This window comes from Artemia sp. Qi Xiang Cuo, chromosome 5 (assembly GCF_049724085.1).
Source record: "Artemia sp. Qi Xiang Cuo chromosome 5, ASM4972408v1, whole genome shotgun sequence".
NCBI lineage: Eukaryota > Metazoa > Arthropoda > Branchiopoda > Anostraca > Artemiidae > Artemia > Artemia sp. Qi Xiang Cuo.
This window is the reverse complement of record NC_142798.1, coordinates 30,978,598-30,991,445: the sequence shown is the minus strand read 5'-3', so window position 1 is coordinate 30,991,445 and position 12,848 is coordinate 30,978,598. Positions and strand designations below refer to the sequence as shown.

The 12,848-nt window shown below is 36.2% G+C and overlaps 1 protein-coding gene across 4 annotated transcripts in view; it reads left to right on the top strand.

Annotated features, from left to right (window-relative positions):
- The first annotated feature begins 5,180 nt into the window (after positions 1 to 5,180).
- Positions 5,181 to 12,848, top strand: part of LOC148952030 (solute carrier family 35 member H1) — a 46,894-nt gene continuing 39,226 nt past the window's right edge. The window contains exon 1 of one of the 4 annotated variants that reach the window (XM_089089491.1): positions 5,181 to 5,247. The gene's annotated coding sequence lies outside the window, so the exon portion shown is untranslated. Of the gene's footprint in view, positions 5,300 to 12,848 lie in introns of all 4 variants that reach the window. The other 3 variants (XM_089089489.1, XM_089089488.1, XM_089089490.1) reach the window with 3 other exon arrangements.

Sequence of the window (12,848 nt, the reverse complement as noted above, 5' to 3'; positions counted from 1 at the left end):
ATCCAATCGAAATTTTTAAATAGCAATTTTGTTCAGCGTAGTTGATTTCCAGATAGAAATTATGTTTTTGAGGAGGAAAATCCTCCACAACCCTCAGGGCAAGGGTTGTAAGTTATGCCCTGGGGCATACAAGGTTTTATAGAAAGCGTTGTCATAGAAACCTCAAAAAAGGCTCATTCGATTGGAAATTCAAAGGGCTAGTGCCCTTTTTAATAGTCGAAAGTGATTGGAGGGCAACTAACCCCCCTCTCACGCCCACTATTTCCCCGAACACATCCAATTAAAATTTTAAGATAGCCATTTTGTTCAACGTTGTTGAAAGTTTTGGAAATTAGGTCTTGGAGGATGACAACTCCCCACAGCCCTCAGGGCAAGGGTTGTAAGTTATGCCCTTGGGGCATATAAGGTTTTTATAGAACGCGTTGCCGTAGAAACTTCCATTCAATTGGATATCGGATTGGCTTGTACCCTTTTCAGCTGTTAAAAGCAGACAAAAGGCATCCTGAACCCCTTTCGCATCAATTATATCCCCAAACACACCGCATCGTAATTTTGATATAGTCATTTTTTACAGTATAGTTTAAATTTCAAAAAGTTATACATGTGATTAGAACACTCCCCCTTAATTCTTCAGGGCAAGGGATATAAGTTATTCCCTGGGGGCATATAAGTTTTTTTTGAAATCTTTGTCGTAGAAACTTGAAAAAGGGCTAATTCAATTGGAAATTCAAAGGGCTAGTGCCCCTTTTAATAGTCTCGAAAGTGATTTGAGGGCAACTAACCCCCCTCTCACGCCCAACTTTTCCTCAAAAACATCCAATAAAAATTTTTAGATAGCCATTTTATTCAACGTAGTTGAAAGTTTTGGAAATTAGGTCTTTAAGGATGACAATCCCTCCACCCCCACAGCCCTCAGGGCAAGGGTCATAAGTTATACCCTGGGGACATATAAGGTTTTTATAGAAAGCGATGTTGTAAGAAACTTCAACAAGGCTCATTCAATTAGAAATTGCAAGGGCTAGTGCCCTTTTAACAGTCGAAAGTGATTGGAGGGAAACTAACCCCCCACTCACGCCCACCTTTTCCCCAAACATATCCAATCAAAATTTTAAGATAGCCATTTTGTTCAACGTTGCTGAAAGTTCTGGAAATTAGGTCTTTGAGGATGACAACCCCCCACAGCCCTCAGGGCAAGGGTTGTAAGTTATGCCCTTGGGGCATATAAGGTTTTTATAGAAAGCGTTGCCGTAGAAACTTCGATTCGACTTGAAATTTTATTTACTCGTGCCTTTCTTAATATTTGACAATGATTGGAAGGTAACTAACACCCCTTTCGACCCTACACTTTCCCCAAACACATCGAATTAAAACTTTTAGATCGCTATTTTGTTCCACCCGGTTTAAAGTTTAAAAAACTATAACTTTGATTAGAACACTCCCCCTACAGTCTTCAGGGCAAGGGTTATAAGTTGTTCCCTGGGGGTATATAAGTTTGTATTGAAATCTTTGTCGTAGAAACTTGAAAAAGGGCTCATTCGATTGGAAATTCAAAGGGCTAGTGCCCCTTTTAATAGTCTCGAAAGTGATTTGAGGGCAACTAACCCCCCTTTCACGCCCAACTTTTCCCCAAACACATCCAATAAAAATTTTTAGACATCCATTTTATTCAACGTAGTTGAAAGTTTTGGAAATTAGGTCTAAGCATGACAATCCCTCCACCCCCACATCCCTCAGGGCAAGGGTCTTACGTTATGCCCTGGGGACATATAAGGTTTTTATAGAAAGCGACGTTGTAAGAAACTTCAACAAGGCTCATTCAATTGGAAATTGAAAGGGCTAGTGCCCTTTTTACAGTTGAAAGTGATTGAAGGGCAACTAACCCCCCTCTAACGCCCACCATTTCCCCAAACACATCCAATCGAAATTTTGAGATATCCATTTTGTTCAACGTAGTTGAAAGTTCTGGAAATTAGGTCCCTTTTTGAAGTTTCTACAACATTGCTTTCTATAAAAACCTTATATACCCCCAGGGCATAACTTACAACCCTTGCCCTGAGGGCTGTGAGGGGGGAGGGGTTGTCATCCTTAAAGACCTAATTTCCAAAACTTTCGACAACGTTGAGTAAAATGGCTATCTAAGAATTTTGATTGGATGTGTTTGGGGAAAGAGTGGACATGAGATGGGGGTTAATTGCCCTCAAATCACTTTTTACTTTTAGAAATGGCACTAGCCCTTTGAATTTACAATCGAATGAGCCCTTCTTCAAGTTTCTACGACAAAGATTTTAATAAAAACCTTATATGCCCCCAGGGCATAACTTATAATCCTTGCCCTGAAGACTGTGGGGGGAGTGTCCTGCTCAAAGGTATAATTTCCATGACTTTCAAATGTGTGGAACAAAATGGTTATCTAAAAATTTTGATGGGATGTGTTTGGGGAAATGGTGGGCTTGGAAGGGGTGTTAGTTGCCTTCCAATCACTTTCGACTATTAAAAAGGGCACTAGTCATTTCGACTTCCAATCGAAGGAGCCTTTTTTGAAGTTTCTACGATAACGCTTTCTATAAAAACCTTATATGCCTCCAGGGTATAACTTACAACCATTGCCCTGAGAATTGTGGGGGGTTTGTCATTCTCAAAGACCTAATTTCCAGAACTTTCAACTAGTTCGAACAAAATGGCTATCTCAATATTTTGATTGGATGTGTTTGGGGAAAAAGTGGGCGTGAGAGGGGGATTAGTTGCCCTCCAATCACTTTCGACTATTAAAAAGGGCACTGGCCGTTTGAATTTCCAATCGAATGAGCCTTTTTTTGAAGTTTCTACGACATCGCTTTCTGTAAGAACCTTATATGCCCCAGGGCATAACTTATAACCCTTGCCCTGAGGGCTGTGGGGGAGTGTCCTCGCCCAAAACATAATTTCTATCTGGAAATCAACTACGCTGAACAAAATGGCTATCTCAAAGTTTAGATTGGATGTGTTTGGGGAAATGGTGGGCGTGCAAGGGGTTTTAGTTGCCTTCCAATCACTTTCGACTATTAAAAAGGGTACTATCCGTTCGAATATCCAATTGGATGAGCCCTTTTCGAAGTTTCTACGACAACTTCTTCGATACAAAGTGCCCTGGTCTAAAGTAAAAAAAATAAATAAAAAATAATACATTGTGCCAACATCGTTCTTATCTGTCCCCGGGGCAAAAGTTAAAACCCTTGCCCTGAGGGCTTTGGGGGTGCGTCCTCCTCAAAAACACAATTTCAATCTGAAAATTAACTGCGCTGAACAAAATTTAAATTGGATGTGTTTTGGGAAATGATGGGCGTGGAAAGGGTGTTAGTTGCCTTCCAATCACTTTCGACTATTAAAAAGGGCACTAGCCGTTCCAATTTCAAATCGAATGAGCCCTTTTTCCAAGTTTCTACGACAACTCCTTCGATACGAAGTGCCCTGGTATGGAAAATAAATAATACATCGTGCCAACATCGTTGTTTACTTAGACAGCGCTATTCCGCTCCGTATGATTGGTAAAGGGAGTCATGTTAAATACTAGGAGTTCATAACCTCAAACATAAAACACTTTTATTGTTCCTGTTCCAACAAGGTGCCATTTAATCTGCTTCACGGTATAAAGCTGTTGGGAGGAGGGGCTGGGTATATTGAAAGGATCTCGAGCCTACTTTTGTCCTCCAAGTACACGTATCAAAAACCTTATATGGCTTTGGTTCAAAATTTGTACTTTGCTTTCGCTCGTTTTTATACTAATTATAAAAATCATCTGAAATTTCAGATTTTGGACTTGGTTAATTTTTTTACCGAATCAGTTTGTTCGTTTTCATATTTATTTTGAAATTTGGGTAAATTTCTAGGTGACACTATAATTTAGCTAGGATGAAAGTGAAAATATCAATTGGTGCCTTGTTTTATGCTCTTTCATAATTCAATAGGCGCTTCTGTCGTAAATTGAATCTTGAGCTCTTAAGGGGGTTCAAAATTATTTCGTTTTTGTAACCACACAAAAAAGTTATCAACACTAGTTAAGCTTTTGAAAAGCGGTTAAAAACATATCACTAGTTTTTAAATAAGTTGTTCAAGAGTAATATATTCCAAAAGTACTTATTTATAAAATTTCAAATCTCAATTATTAGGCAACTTAAATATAAACCGTTTTCCTACCGTTTCAAGTTTTTCAAATACCGTCAGCAAAAATAGCGCTGAATTTTGCGATTCGAAACTTTGCTGTCGACAATTCAGGGTATATTCCAATGCAAGGTATATATTTCCTTATTAGGGGTGGGGGGTACACTTCAAAGTAAATTTGTAGTGGGCCATATAATAAAGCTAGGATGAAAGTGAAAACATCATTTGATGCTTTTTTATGCTCTTTTATAATTCATATTAAATACTTTCGGGACCCCTTTAAGGGATCAAAATGTAATTTGCAACAGAAGCGATTATTGAATTATGAAAGAGCATAAAATAAGGCATCAAATGATATTTTCCCCTTCATTCTAGCTTAATTATAGTGTCACTTAGATATTTACCGAAATTTGAAATATAAGGTTAAATTTGCATGCACAACTAAAGGTCTTAATTTTTAAATACCCCCCCCCACACCAAAAAACGTAATATTAAAAGAAAAAAATATCTCGTAAAATGGATTGTTGGAACAAAACATTATTTTTACAGTGTTCTAATAGGAAATTGTTTGGCCATATAGACCTAAAGAGGCGGACACACGTTACTTTTTTCGGCACCGATTTCAACAGTTGGGTGGGAAACCGATAGCAGTATAAAAAAGTACCCTTTGCACAAGATTTTCAAAACTAAACATCATGGACACCAATAATCAACTGTATTTTATCATTTGCTACAACTTATTTCTTTTGGTTTTCCTGCAGAAAAGAAGGAAACGATTGAGAATTAAAACTCCTCAGGAAGAACAATTTTTTGTATAATCAAGATAAAATTCGGTGCCGTTTTGTAAATCGGCACCGAAAACTAAAATGTTTTCAAACTCGAAGCGCTGCCGTTTTTTTTTGCAATTCGGTGCCGATTTGGCAAATCGGTGCCGGAAAAAGCTACGTGTGTCTGGTCCTTAATAGGCTTTTTGCAACCAATGCACTATAATTAAGCTTGCATCAGTGACATCTAAACTTTAATTTTGAATAAAATATAACCTACCCAAATAGGAAATTGTTAGTTAAAAAGAAGTTTCAGTCAGGTTTGAAGCTCAGAAAAAAAAAATAGGTGAACATAACTTTCAAGAATGAATCCAGGGCCAAAAATATAGCTTGGGAAGGTATTTCCCAGCTAACGTTTCTACTCTTTTCTTATTGCTAGAACATAGATGACAGGTCTATAGCCTACCTAGGCTAGCCTAGCCAAATCATTTTTGTTGGAAATGAATTTTACCCCCACCCCTATATATACCAATTCAGGGTGTATATCCGCACATTGGGGGGGGGGCGATAAATTTTAGTTCTGATGTAAATGAGAGGTAAGTTTAATCTTTACCCCCACATTGGTAAATATCTACCAAATCATATTATTGACTTACGCATAAAGTGAATATTCCACTTGATGCCTTTTTTTATGCTTATTACAAACATAATAATCATTTCTATTGGAAATGAATTTCAGCCCCCCCCCCTCTATATATGCCAATTCAGGGTATAAATTTCTACATTAGGGAGGGGGTGGGGGTAAAGTTTAAACTTACCTCCCATTTACATCAGAAAAAAAATTTGCCCCCCTCCCCCCCCCCCGTAATGTAGAATTATATAACCAGAATTGGCATATATAGGGAGGGGGGGGGGGCTGAAATTCATTTCCAATAGAAATGATTATTATATTTGTAATCAGCATAAAAAAAGGCATCAAGTGGTATATTCACTTTATGCATAAGTCAATAATATGATTTTGTAGATATTTACCCTCACCCCACCCTTCTAATGTGCAAGTATATAGGCTACCCTGAATTGGTATATATAGGGGTGGGGGTAAAATTAATTTTGGTAAAATTCTACTTTAGCTACTTTTGGCTATCTTGGAAAGGAGTTAGGTTAGGAAAATGAAACTGCCAAGGATGGGTCTACATGCTAAAGTATGTCCCAGGAAGGTATTTTGAAGTGCCTACCTCCACTCCTTCTCTCTCTTGTGGGTCCTGGAATTTGTCTACTTGACAGGTCTATACCTATTAAAATTTTGACAAAACAACATTTTACTTTAATTTTTAGTTATCCATTTCTTTTTCTTTGGCTTTAGTTCGGAAAATGCAATTCCTGTTATTTTAATAGAAGATTAGGCCATATCAATGTTTTTTTTTCAAGATGTTGAAAATGTATTTGCATATCTTCAGAACCTTATAAATTGGGATTGAGCAAAGTTGTGAAGCTGATGATAAATTTGTTGTACTTCATTTAATCAGAAGATCTATTTTGCAAGGTCTCACTTTTATAACACACAGAGTTTTAAAGGTCATCAAAGGTCAGGACCCTCTAGAGGGAGGAGTAGAGGTAGGTACTTCAAAATACCTTCCCAGGACATATTTTAGTCTGTAGATCCATCCCTGAAAGTTTCATTTTCCTAACCTAACCTCTTTCCAAGATAGCCAAAAGTAGCTGAAGTAGAATTTTACCTTAATTTCCAATAAAAATGATTATTATATTTGGAAAGAGCTTAAAAAAAGGCATTGAGTAGTATGTTTACTTCAAAGTATAATCATCTACAGAACAAGTACTGACAAAACCTATCCTCTCCACACAAAAAAAGTGACCCTTTGTATACCTATGCAAATCTGGCAACTAACAGGCTAATAACTTTACTCAGAAATTCAATTTGAAGCCTTTTAGAGACCCTTAAAGATGATACATTTTATCCTATTTTTAGTGTTATAAAAAAAAGGTTAATTAGGCTATTGGTTTCAAACTTGCCATTTGATTATAAACATATTTTGTTAAAGTTATATAGTCTTATCCACAGACATTGACTAGGCTATTCAAAATTCAGTTAGAAAAGAAAATTCTGAAATAAATTTTGGCATTTTATTCTTTCTTCTCCTTTTAGGCCACTTGTTCAATTACATATTGACATCTTACCATGGGTGCCCATAAGCTGAATTTTAGGGGGGGGCTTACTTGGTCTAATTGGCACTTCTAATGCTGTATAGGCCTAATAGAATTCTCAAAACAAAATATAAGGTAGAATCATGGGCGCCCATAAGCTGAATTCCAGGGGGGGAAACCTCGTCTAATTGGCACTTTTAATGCTATATAATAGAAATCTCAGAACAAAAATATAAAAATAAGGCAGCATCATTCAGCTAGGGGGGGGGGGGCGGGAGCCCCCCATATGGGCACCCATGGGCAGAATCATTCAGTCACAGGGAGGGGGCTAGAGCCAGGTAAATTTCTAGGTGGCACTGTAATTTAACTAGGATGAAAGTGAAAACATCATTTGATGCCTCTTTTTATGCTCTTCCATTATAAAATAATTGCATCTGGAGCCCTTAAAGGGGCCCCAAAGGTATTTCATTTTGTAACCACACAATGGTGTTGACTAAGCATGCCAAAAAATAATTTTAGTTTTTTTTACCCAATTGGGCTTTAAATAATCAATGCTTATAAGTTATGAAACTAAAAAAAAATTGATTTATGATCCAATATTAAGTTTTAAGCCAATGTTTTTATCCTTTTCTATACCCAAAAAGAGTGTAGCCTGTAACATCCATCATATGGTATGTTCACCTAATTTTTAGGTCAGTAATGGAAACATCTCTATTATTACTTTAATAAAATAAAAGCAGGAGAATACTCTTGGATTCATTATTTTAGATAAATTCCAAATATCAAGGTTTTTTTTCTGACAATACACCCAACCTTTATGGTTCCACATATAGCCTTAGGATATGTGTCAAACTGAAAGAAAACACCAAAACAATGAAATTCTTACTTAAAATGTGCTACATATTTATATTAATGAGATTATTGTGTTGCCTTCCATTATTAATCAAAGGAAGGGGATCCTTCCTGGATTGAATATAAAATTCAACCTCCTCCAAGTGTGCTCCTTCTGAGTCTACACATGCTCTCTAACATTCTTGCGATTTTAGAAAACAATTCTGGAAGTCAGTTTTAGAAACTCCTTGTGGCTGCTCTGTTGCATATTGTTTTATTTCATTTACATCTTGAAAACTTTTACCCTTGAGCACGATTTTTATCTTTGGTAACAAAAAAATCATATGGAGTTAGGTGTGGCAAATTGGGGGGTTGAAAAACAACTGGGATATCATGTTTAGCCAAAACTGTTGCACAACATGGGCTAAATGGGCTGGTGGATTATTGCGATGCAGTTTTCAACTACTAGACTCTTTAAACTTGGCTCTCTTTTTTTGTACAGCATCTCGTAATAGCAAAGAACATTAATGCAGTACTTCTTAGTTATGGTCTGTCCTTTTTGAGCATACTCATGATGAACAACACCTTGGTAGTTGAAAGAAACAGTCAACATAACCTTAACTTGATTCCAAACTTGACAAGTTTTTTGGGTTGTGGTGAATCAGGTGTCTTCCACTGCAAAAATTGTACCGTTGTTTCTGGATTGTATTCATGTGTCCGAGTCTTGTCACCAGTTGTAATTGGTATTAAAAAAAACAACATCAAATTCAGAACACTCTAGCAAATCAGTGGCAACCTGTTTTTGGTTTTCTTTTTGCTAATCTGAGAGCAGTTTTGGAACAAAATCCAACAGGATGTAAAAACACACTTTACTTAATCCTACCTAGAAGCCAGCTGAGACAACTTTAATCTAATCTACGTCTAATATATTTTCCCAACACATAAATTTAGATTAATATAGCACATGCAAGCTCACACTCAAACCTATTTATCATTAGTCTTATCACTCTTGGTACTTTTTGATTAAAACAAAAAGTCCATCCTTGGGATTCTTATTGTTATAAACCCTAAACTGGAGACTTGCAGTCCCAGTAGTTGTATAACATTGGCAGAGGGCCAGTTTGAGCAATTTAGAGCCTTTTTAAGTAGCAAATGAGATTCTGCCATAACAAAGTGCTGCTTTCTGCTGTTTGTGCCACAAAGTATCAGTGTTTACCCAAAAAGGGTCAAAATGCCAGGGAATGCAAATTCTAAGATAGTCACCTGACCTTTGTGGTCTACAATCCTATACTAGTTGTTTCTGGTCTACACCTTGAAAAAAAGGGAAGATTGTTTTTTTGAATGGGTATTAGTAATGTCTTTTTTTTTTCTCTGCCATGGCTAGAAGCTTCAAGATTGTCAAGATACCTTAAATGGCTTATTTAAAAGCTGCTCCTCATATTTATGTGCTTTTTATGAATAAGTCTTGATAACCTCATTATAAATTGCCATTTGACACCATAAATGTCATTTAATGGTATCATTTCTATAGTGGATAGGCTGGGAAGCATAACAAGGAAACCAATCTTATTTATACAGAAAAGACTCTTAATTGTAGGTTTAGGTTTTGTAGGTTTCTCCTTTCTTATATTCTCTCTCCCTTCCCCCAGTGTCTTTTGTGAGTGAAAACTAAAAAAAAAAAACATTTGAAGAAAATACTGCCTAAAGCAAAAAAAAAAATATTTATTTACTTTTATTTTCATGAAAATAATTTGAATTTACTATCTATAACTTTTTCAAAAATAGCAGGGGTAATATACCCTTTGGGCTCTTTATCTATGTGACAAAGTTGTATATATCTTGTGGGAAAGATTAAGGGAGGTTGTAAGTTAAATCTATATTTAATGCCCTATTGTAACAAATTTGTAATTCCTTGTTCTACTGCCTAAGTTAAACAAGGGCCTTTTTGTGATAATTGTTGTGTGCATTTAACAAAAACTAAAAATAAATAAAAGTTATAGAAAAAATTTTTGGAAGTAAAAAGTAAATTTGAAACTTAAAACAAACAAAATTAATGTTTTGCAGTATGCAACATATATCTAAAAAATAAGCCTAAATAAACTGACTTGTGATATTTCACCATATTTGTAGAACTCTGAAAATTAGCTCTCCACTTTAAAACTCAGTTTTTTTGGAAGTTTTAGAGAATTATAATTGTATACTGAAAGCTATTAAAATTATGTTGTATACTGGAATTCAAGAAATATATATTGTCTCAAAGTGGATGCATTGGGAAATTTGAAAATCTATTATCTTCACACTTCTGGTGTGAAGTTTTTTCATGCAGTTTTTAGTTGTCCCAAATTCTTCTGTGGGTGGTTGGATAAACTTAGAAGGAGCTTGTTTAATTAGAAATTAAAAGTTCTTGTGTCCTTTTTAAGAGCCCAAAGTGATCAGAGAGCAGCCAGGCTCCCTTGCATTTCCTTTTCTGCTACCCAAACCCCTTTTAGCCCACATGCTATTGGATAAGATTTTGAGATAGTTGTTTTACTCAGAAAAGTTGAATAATCCAATAAGTATACCTCCGGACTATATTATATAGACTATCTATTATTCACAAACAGGTTTTAGTAGAAAAAGCTGTCATGCTTGGTCTTGCTTTTGTGATCTTCTAGAAGTTTTTAGGGAGGGATTGTTTGCTAAGACAAGATTCCCAAATTCTCCCAGGGGTGTTCTTTGGTAACACCACACATATCTGAGTAGGTCACATGTTTCTACGTGTATCCAAGTTTAAAATTGTCTGCAGTACCTTGAGAATGGCTTAGGGATTGCATTAAAACTGTCAAGAGAGTGTTGGGAGGGGAATCAAGTGGATCTTAAACTTCAAATTGGGGGAGAGGAAGAGTTAGATTGAAAGGCACTAGCCTATATGTATCAAAGTCATCAAAACATTTACCTGCAGTGTCTTGGGAATGGTTTGGGGTAGGACGTTGAAACCAACTGGTACTTCTAAGGAAAGGAGGTGAGATGCACAAGGAGTAGGGGAGTTTTGGGAGGGGAAAGAGACTATGAGATTTTGTCTCTGATCCACCGGACGTTTTTGGACTCTAAGGAACTTTTAACCTAGGCACAGTTAAGTAACAAGGTAAATCAAACGATGCTATTTGCTGCCAATTTATCAAAGTGATATGTCTGCAATATTTTGGGAACACCTTAGGTATCAAGTTGGAGCTTTCAAGTCACAATATAGTAGCACAAGTCTACTCTCCCCTCCCAGCAAAAAAACAAAAGACAAAACACAAACGTATATTACTCTCCTTTCCTTTCCTTTCAACATCAATATCATGCATACAAAATTTATTTTCTTATTATAAACCTTATAAGGTCATACAACACAGTATTCAATAATAAACATCACAAAAAATAATAATCCTCCGCCCCCCCAGGAAAAAAACACACAAAAAACAAAAGTGTGTTACTCTCCTCTCTTTACCTCTTCATTAGCATATTTCAATATGCTAATGTGTTGCATCTGGAGTAAGAGTAATTTATATCTGAGGCCACCTTTTTTCCTTCTAAGACATTTTTTTTTCACTTTTTTAATGATAGACAATTTTCTCAAATACAAAACCATGTTGCTAATATCTTGGACAGTAAATCTAATTTAAAATAATTATCAAAACCAAAAGTCTCTTTAACCTGGGCATAAATCTTCAATGTCTGTTACCTCCCTACTGCCTGGATCCAAATCCGAATTTCCAGGTCTTCTATTCTGCTATTAAACTAAGCCATAAGCAATTCATCCTTCTCTGGCAGACCTAGCCCCTCATTCCAAGTATAAGCTGCCTTTGCTAACCTGTCATCTGGCAGGCTAGCAACCTGTACCCAATGCTGTATGATTTGCGCAAGTCTGCTTAATCTAAGCAAAAATAATCCAAGGTCTTCCTTTATAGCCTGATGATGTGTCTTTAAGTGGACATCATTTAATCTTTTAAAGTGTTGCAGCTGTATTGATTCCAAATGTGCTGCTGGGTCATTTTCACAGAGCTCAGCTCTGTAAGTTAATATTTGATGCACTTTAGTGTTAAAAACTTATTTATGCTTGAAAGAGTTGGTTTATGCAGGATTGTTGATGAAAATGCTTTCTTCCTTTTCATCATCTCTTTTAAATGCTCTTTCCAACTGCTTTTAACTTCTAAGATTACTCCCAAATATTTAAATCTTTCACTTTGTTTCAAACTCTCACATTAATAGAAACATTTAGTTTTTTGTTCACCATTCATGTTATTGGTCCCTTTAAAAACCTTTATCTCCGTTTTTATATTGTTCCAGACCAGTTTCTTTTTAGCTAAATATCTTTCTAGTATATTCAATATAATCTGGAGCTCCTCTGGAGATTTACTGATGAGTACCGCATCATCAGCAAATATTAAATAATGTCCACTTAAAGACACATAATCAGGCTATGTAAGGCTTTGTATATTTTTCCACAGGTGTCTGAAGGACTAGGACTCTGTCTATAGTATTGTAACCTTCTCAAAACCTCTTCCTTCTTCAATATATGATATTTTTGCAACCATTCTGCTAATCTAGAATCCAACTCTGTTGCGCTTATGCATTCTTGAATATCTTCTCTTGCTACTGGTTTTAGCAAATCATAGTTGTGTTCTATCAGTGGGAAACTTGACTCTTTGTCTACTTTTGATAATTCCTCTCTGAGCCAGCAATCAAAATAATTATTTTGCTGGTCCACATTATTGTAATATATCAACCATGGGTGGGGGTCAGGTACTTTTGCTTGGGGTTTAGGGGCAGCTTGCTTCATCTTTCTCCAGAAGGACCTCATATCACTCTTTTTGTAAAACTGAATAAGCTCCTCCTTGCTTTTTTGAATAGCTATCCCCTTCTTCTGTTTTAAAAGACGTTTATAGTCCCATCCGCAATTTCAGCCTAAAGACGCCCGTCAAAACATAC